This window comes from Oreochromis aureus, linkage group 13 (assembly GCF_013358895.1).
Source record: "Oreochromis aureus strain Israel breed Guangdong linkage group 13, ZZ_aureus, whole genome shotgun sequence".
In the NCBI taxonomy this organism is placed as follows: domain Eukaryota; kingdom Metazoa; phylum Chordata; class Actinopteri; order Cichliformes; family Cichlidae; genus Oreochromis; species Oreochromis aureus.
This window is the reverse complement of record NC_052954.1, coordinates 330,429-338,812: the sequence shown is the minus strand read 5'-3', so window position 1 is coordinate 338,812 and position 8,384 is coordinate 330,429.

The following is an 8,384-nucleotide window of genomic DNA, read 5'->3' as shown; positions in this document are numbered from 1 at the left end:
AAAAAGTCACTGTTTTGAAGTGCATGCTTCTCATTGGGTGATTACATACTGATCTACTTTAATTCATATGAAACCAACAAAACCTTTAGCAGTAATGATACCTGTAACAAATGTAGCATATTTGCAGCTCTGGAGGCCAGGATTACTGAATTGGAGACTCGGCTTCGCACCCTTCATTCACCCGTAGCTAGCCAGGCCCCTTTAACTGGTGCAGCCGAAGATAGCGTAGGCCCCGCTAGCTGTTCCCCGGCAGACCCCAAGCAGCTGGGGAAAGAGGGCGGCTGGGTGACGGTGAGGAGGAAGCATAGTCTTAAACAGAAGCCCCGGGTACACCACCAACCTGTTCATGTGTCTAACCGTTTTTCCCCACTCGGCGACACACCCGCCGGGGGTCAAACTGTGGTAATTGGTGATTCTGTTCTCAGACATGTGAAGCTAGAGACAACCGGCAACCATAGTCAGTTGTCTTCCAGGGGCCAGAGCAGGCGACATTGAAGGAAATTTAAAACTGCTGGCTAAGGGTAAACGTAAATACAGTAAGATCATAATTCACGTTGGCAGTAATGACACCCGGTTACGCCAATCGGAGGTCACTAAAATCAATATTGAATCGGTGTGTAACTTTGCCAAAACAATGTGGGACTCTGTAGTTTTCTCTGGTCCCCTCCCCAATCAGACCAGGAGTGACATGTTTAGCCGCATGTTCTCCTTAAATTGCTGGCTGTCTGAGTGGTGTCCCAGAAACGATGTGGGCTTCATAGATAATTGGCAAACCTTCTGGAGGAAACCTGGTGTTGTTAGGAGAGACAGCATCCATCCCACTTTGGATGGAGCAGCTCTCATTTCTAGAAATATGGACCAATTTATTAAACCCCCAAAATATGACTATCCAGAGTTGGGACCAGGAAGCAGAGTTGCAGTCTTACACGCCTCTCTGCAGCTTCTCTCCTCCTGCTACCCCCCCAAAAACCCATCTCCATTGAGACTGTGTCAGCTCCCAAACAGACAAAAAACAAACCAAAAACCAGCAACAAACAACTTAAACATAAAAAATCACAAAGAAAGAACAATACAGTATCCACATCTGAACCAAAGAGTAAAACAGTGAAATGTGGATTATTAAATATTAGGTCTCTCTCCTCCAAGTCTCTGTTAGTACATGACTTAATAATTGATCAACAAATCAATTTACTCTGCCTTACAGAAACCTGGTTGCAGCAGGATGAGTATGTTAGTTTAAATGAATCAACACCCCCGAGTCATTCTAACTACCAGAAACCTCGAAGCACAGGCCGAGGGGGCGGTGTGGCAGCAATTTTTCACACCAGCCTATTAATTAATGAAAGACCCAGACAGTCTTTTAATTCATTTGAAAGCCAGATGCTTAGCCTCGTCCACCCCAGCTGTAAAACTCAGAAACCAGTCTTACTTGTTATCGTCTATCGTCCACCTGGGCCTTACACAGAGTTTCTCTCTGATTTCTCAGACTTTTTATCTGATTTAGTGCTCAGCTCAGATAAAATAATTATTGAGGGTGATTTTAACATCCATGTAGATGCTAAAAATGACAGCCTCAACATGGCATTTAATCTGTTATTAGACTCAATTGGCTTCTGTCAAAATGTAAACGAACCCACCCACCACTTTAATCACACTCTAGATCTTGTTTTAACATATGGCATAGAAACTGAACATTTAACAGTGTTTCCTGAAAACCCTCTGCTGTCTGATCATTTCCTGATAACATTTACATTTACAATAATTGATTACACAGCAGTGGAGAGTAGACTTTATCAAAGTAGATGTCTTTCTGAAAGTGCTGTAACTAAGTTTAAGAATATAATCCACCCACTGTTATCATCTTCAATGCCCTGTACCAACATAGAGCAGAGCAGCTATCTGAACGCTACTCCAACAGAGGTCGATTATCTTGTTAATAATTTTACCTCCTCACTACGCACGACTCTGGATACTGTAGCTCCTGTGAAAACTAAGGCCTCAAATCAGAAGTACCTGACTCCGTGGTATAATTCTCAAACACGTAGCCTAAAGCAGATAACTCGTAAGCTGGAGAGGAAATGGCGTGTCACAAATTTAGAGGATCATCATTTAGCCTGGAGAAATAGTTTGCTGCTTTATAAGAAAGCCCTCCGCAAAGCCAGAACATCTTACTATTCGTCACTGATTGAAGAAAATAAGAACAACCCCAGGTTTCTCTTCAGCACTGTAGCCAGGCTGACAAACAGTCAGAGCTCTACTGAGCCAACCATCCCTTTAACGTTAACTAGTAATGACTTCATGAACTTCTTCACAAATAAAATTTTTATCATTAGAGAAAAAATTACCAATAATCATCCCACAGATGTAATATTATCTACAGCTACTTTTAGTACCATTGATGTTAAGTTAGACTCTTTTCTCCAATTGATCTTTCTGAGTTAACTTCAATAATTACTTCCTCCAAACCATCAACGTGTCTTTTAGACCCCATTCCTACAAAACTGCTCAAAGAAGTCCTGCCATTAATTAATGCTTCAATCTTAAATATGATCAACCTATCTCTAATAATCGGCTATGTACCACAGGCCTTCAAGCTGGCTGTAGTTAAACCTTTACTTAAAAAGCATCTCTAGACCCAGCTGTCTTAGCTAATTATAGGCCAATCTCCAACCTTCCTTGAAAGAGTAGTTGTCAAACAGCTAACAGATCATCTGCAGAGGAATGGCTTATTTGAAGAGTTTCAGTCAGGTTTCAGAGCTCATCACAGCACAGAAACAGCTTTAGTGAAGGTTACAAATGATCTTCTTATGGCCTCTGACAGTGGACTCATCTCTGTGCTTGTCCTGCTAGACCTCAGTGCTGCGTTCGATACTGTTGACCATAATATTCTATTAGAGCGATTAGAACATGCTGTAGGTATTACAGGTACTGCGCTGCAGTGGTTTGTATCATATCTATCTAATAGACTCCAATTTGTACATGTAAATGGAGAGTCCTCTTCACCCACTAAGGTCAATTATGGAGTTCCACAGGGTTCAGTGCTAGGACCAATTCTGTTTACATTATACATGCTTCCCTTAGGCAGCATCATTAGAAGACATAGCATAAATTTTCACTGCTATGCAGATGACACGCAGCTCTATCTGTCCATGAAGCCAGGTAACACACACCAATTAGTTAAACTGCAGGAATGTCTTAAAGACATAAAGACCTGGATGGCCGCTAACTTTCTGCTTCTTAATTCAGATCAAACTGAGGTTATTGTACTCGGCCCTGAAAATCTTAGAAATATGGTATCTAAGCAGATTCTTACTCTGGATGGCATTACCTTGGCCTCCAGTAATGCTGTGAGGAACCCTGGAGTCATTTTTGACCTGGACATGTCCTTCAACGCACATATTAAACAAATATGTAAGACTGCTTTCTTCCATTTGCGCAACATCTCTAAAGTTAGAAATATCCTGTCTCAGAGTGACGCTGAAAAACTAGTTCATGCATTCATCACTTCCAGGCTGGACTACTGTAATTCATTTCTAGTCCCCGTCAGGACTCTGACAGGGACTAGAAAGAGAGAGCAGATTTCTCCTGTTTTGGCTTCCCTTCATTGGCTTCCTGTTAAATCCAGAATTGAATTCAAAATCCTGCTCCTCACATACAAGGTCTTAAATAATCAGGCCCCATCTTATCTTAATGACCTTGTAGTACCATATCACCCTATTAGAGCACTTCGCTCTCGCTCTGCAGGCCTACTTGTTGTTCCTAGAGTATTTAAAAGTAGAATGGGAGGCAGAGCCTTCAGTTTTCAGGCCCCTCTTCTGTGGAACCAGCTTCCAGTTTGGATTCGGGAGACAGACACTATCTCTACTTTCAAGATTAGGCTTCAAACTTTCCTTTTTGCTAAAGCATATAGTTAGGGCTGGACCAGGTGACCCTGAATCCTCCCTTAGTAATGCTGCAATAGACATAGGCTGCCGGGGATTCCCATGATGCATTGAGTTTTTCCTTTCCAGTCACCTTTCTCACTCACTATGTGTTAATAGACCTCTCTGCATCGAATCACACCTGTTATTAATCTCTGTCTCTCTTCCACAGCATGTCTTTATCCTGTTTTCCTTCTCTCACCCCAACCGGTCGCAGCAGATGGCCCCGCCCCTCCCTGAGCCTGGTTCTGCCGGAGGTTTCTTCCTGTTAAAAGGGAGTTTTTCCTTCCCACTGTCGCCAAAGTGCTTGCTCATAGGGGGTCATATGATTGTTGGGTTTTTCTCTGTATGTATTATTGTGCGATCTCCTGTACAATATAAAGCGCCTTGAGGTGACCATTGTTGTGATTTGGTGCCATATGAAGTAAAATTAAGTGAAAATTGAAATGACTCTTTCTTCACCACAGAACTACGGGGCTACACTGAGCCTGGATGAGTCCACCGTCACCCACATCTCCAGCACAGCAACCAGTTCCTTGGCCTGTTTGTCTTTTATCTGGATGCATGCTGTTCATGTTCATCTGGATGTTTTCAGTGGGAAAAACGTTCTGTCTCATGTTGGTCTTTTATGTCTTTTTATGTTCAGGTAATCTTATCTAATCTATCCCTACATGTGTGGCTTTGCTCTCAGGTCCAGAACATATTGAATTTCATTCTTACCTGGGCTCAGACGTTCCTCACAGTTTTCTTTAATTGGTCGGGTCACCTCCCGCACTACGAACAGCAGAGGGTCTAGCCAGTGATACCAATTACATTCATCCTTGTGAATTAACTTATAAATGATAGACTTTAAAGTTTGGTTCAGCTGCTCCACCTCTCAGTCAGCAGATGCTGGTCCCAAAAGTTAGGATGGAGCACCAACACTGGAAAAGTTGTGTAATGGTTGAAAAAAAAAAAAAAAGGCTTGGTGGAATACCTTGCATCCTATTAGGTCAATTAGTAACATAATTGGACATAAAAGCAACTAGGTGATGCGTGATATTCCCAGATTTGCAGATGCATTTGCTTTATTGTTTGGCTTGATCTATGCTCTGCATTTAGACTACCCCAGGAAGCTCGTTCACACATTTACCTTTGTCCAAAATATCTTCATGGGGCTTGATGACGGCAAACCCCTGAAACCCCTGTCTACATGCTCTTAAGGAATATAAGGCAATGTTTGTTGTAACTCATAAGGTGGAGAGGTCGAATACAAATCAGATTGTTGATGGTTTGATCTCTGGCATCTCAAGTCTGCATGGCAGATATCTTTGAGTTGCTCTTAGATGCATCTATCAGAGGGTAAACGTGTTTGAAACAACTGCTTGTGTGAATGGTTGAATGGGGGCTCAGGTAGAAATGTGCACTATAAGAACCATAAAAAAAACAAAAAAAAACAGCCTTTCACTGAGGCCGAGTCTTTCAAAAGTGAAAACTGGGTTGATTACTGTCACCAACTGCATGGAAAATTTGGGGAAAACATTTTTCATTTTAAAATTGTGATCATGTACAGAGCTTAATATGTTGAGAAGTGTTTGGAGCTGAAACCCAGTAACCAGTGGCCCTTTCTCAGGTGGTGGAAATCGTAGCCCTCGCAACTGGAACTATTCTGTTAATGACTGTCAGTGAACACAGCGTCTACACATGCACATACTGAAATACAAACTAGAAAAATCTCATATTCAGGGACGTCACTACCATCTCCGGGCATCAGCATAATTCAAAATGAGAAATTCTTTGGGAAATCATAGATGCTGCTAAAGAGGAGCAGAACCACCCAGCTTGGTACAGTTCAGTGCCAGCACCCATGATGCTGTAGGTATGGAGGCCCAGAGGAATCACATCAAAATAAAGACTTTTATACTTCAGTCATGAATTGTGTAATACAATATATACCATTACTAATTCATTTTTTAATGATTTTATTTACTTTTTTTTTTTACTAAAGTAAATTATATAATAATTTAATTTAAAATATAAAATTTAAAATATAAAAACTCAACATTAAAAATTCAGTTGGAAATTTTGTATTCAAATTGAAAATAGATTTCACAAAATAGAATTAAACTCAATAAAAAAAAACCTAATTTCAAAAATTAACAACAGATTTTTAAAATCTGTTTAAAAATACAATTTAAAAAAGAGAAATACATGAATGGATTCAAATTTATTTCTGACATTTAAAACAGTGGTTCCACTCCTCTGTTAGCTCACTGCGTTTCCCTTTCCTGTTAGTTCATGGATTAGCTCTTATAACACCTTTGGGATTAACTACAGGATCAGTTCTTGGATTAGCTAACAGATTAGCTATCCCAGTTAGCATTTCTATGACTCTTCTGTTCCTTGACAAAAACCATCCAATTAGCCACGCTGTTAGATGTAAGGAGCGTTCTGATTGGATAGAGACACATGCTGGCTGCATTCACAGACAGGCACAGACAGAGCATAGAGAGGAAATGAATAAACTGAACCAATTTCAGCTTTGGATTTCATTACATATACTTTAATAACTACATTTGATTATCTGTATCCTTACTACACATTCAACTAGATACAGGTCCTGTAGATGCAGCGAATGGTTTAATGCTCCTCATTGTAATATGATGATAATAATAATAATAATAATAATAATAATAATAAACTGAGCATACTGAGGAACAACATACTGAGGAACATGGTCTTTGATGATCATCCATGTCCAGTTGACAATGAATGCACTAATCAAAACAAATACACTTAGATCAATAGTGTCATATAACAGTAATGCAACAAATGGCAGAAGTGACAGCTAGCATTGCAATCACCCTGTTTTAGCTCTTTCAACTCAAGTTATGTGAAAGTTGTGCATGATTTAGTCCATAGGCGCACACTGTGGACTATAACTGCAAAATCTCTTCATATATCCATGTCGGGCAGATTGTAAATAAATAAAGAGACTGAATGCCCTTTGTCCAACACACACACTTCTTAGCGGTGCAAAGCTATCGGCACAGACAGCAGTACAGAAAAATCCAGACAGCCTGATCCCATAGTTAACCCCAAAGCTACTACATTTGCTAATATGATAGACTCCATGAGCTAACAGGAAGCAGAAATGCAGGCAGAAATGGATTTGACAATCCATCCATCCATTTCCTTCCGCTTATCCTTTTCAGGGTCGGGGGGGGGGTGTGGCTGGAGCCTATCCCAGCTGCCCTAGAGGCAGGGTACACCCTGGACAGGGCAGCAGTTTATTACAGGGCTAACCATTCACACTCACACCTATGGCCATTTAGAATCACCAGTTAACCCCAGTAACTGCATGTCTGTGGACTGTGGGAGGAAGCCAGAGTACCCGGGGAGAACACAAACACGGGGACAACATGCAATTAGCATTTAAAATATCAGAAATCTTTGAATCCATTTATTTATTTCTGCTTTTGAAACTATTTTAAAAAAAGGTTTTGAAGATTTGTTTTGTAATTTGTAATTTAAAAATGTTTCTGAAATGAAGTTTTTATTGAGGAATCCATTTTCAATTTAAATTATTTAGTAATGGATTAATAATTCATTTTGAAATATGTATAATTAGCAATTTTATTTTAAACTAATCAAAGAATAAATTACTTTAGCAATGTCTAAATAAATAAAAGATTCATATATGAATTTACTAAGGCACATTTTATTGCACATTCATTATTGATTCATTGTGATCACTGTACTGGTCCTCCATATTGGGACCAGTAATGCGTGACACAGAAGCACTTCTGTGAAGCATGAGCAGGCATAAAGCAGGCAGGCAGTGCTTGAGCAGTGAAATCTAAAAGTAGCCCTGAGTTAGAATCTGATCCTGGAGTGAAAGCAGTCTGTCTCCTTACATGTCAGATCAGCATTCTGTCAGCCTTTTTGTAATGTGTCACCATCATTTGGTTGCAGTTGGCCGTGTCTCAGCTATGTTGACTACCAGCCATTCAATCTGACATGGGGGCAGCATTTTTTTTAGCCATCCCCTTGAACTTGGCCCGTTTGCTCCTAAATGTCTATGAGGAGTGAGGAGGGTCCTGTAGGAAACTTTACCATTAGCACTTGACCGTCATTGTTGTCTTTAAATAAATGGGACACTTCCCTTTCTTTTGTCTTGCAGTGTGGTTGGTTTGTTTGCTTTTGGTGAACTTTATTTTAGATCAACTCTCCATTTCATGACTTTAAGTGAAATTAACCATGTTCTGCGTGGTCTCTTTATTTTGTCTGCGCTCACAAAACGACAGCAATTTGTTCTTGAGTTCAAAAATATATAAGCAGCTTTTTCGCTGCCAGTCTCCTTTCAGGTTCTTCAAAGAATCCAAAACATTTCTAATCCAAATGTTTCATTTTAGAAACAGCAGGTAAGAAGCTTTTTGCACACAAGAGAAAAACATTGACAATGGCAAAGAGCCATCACACAAA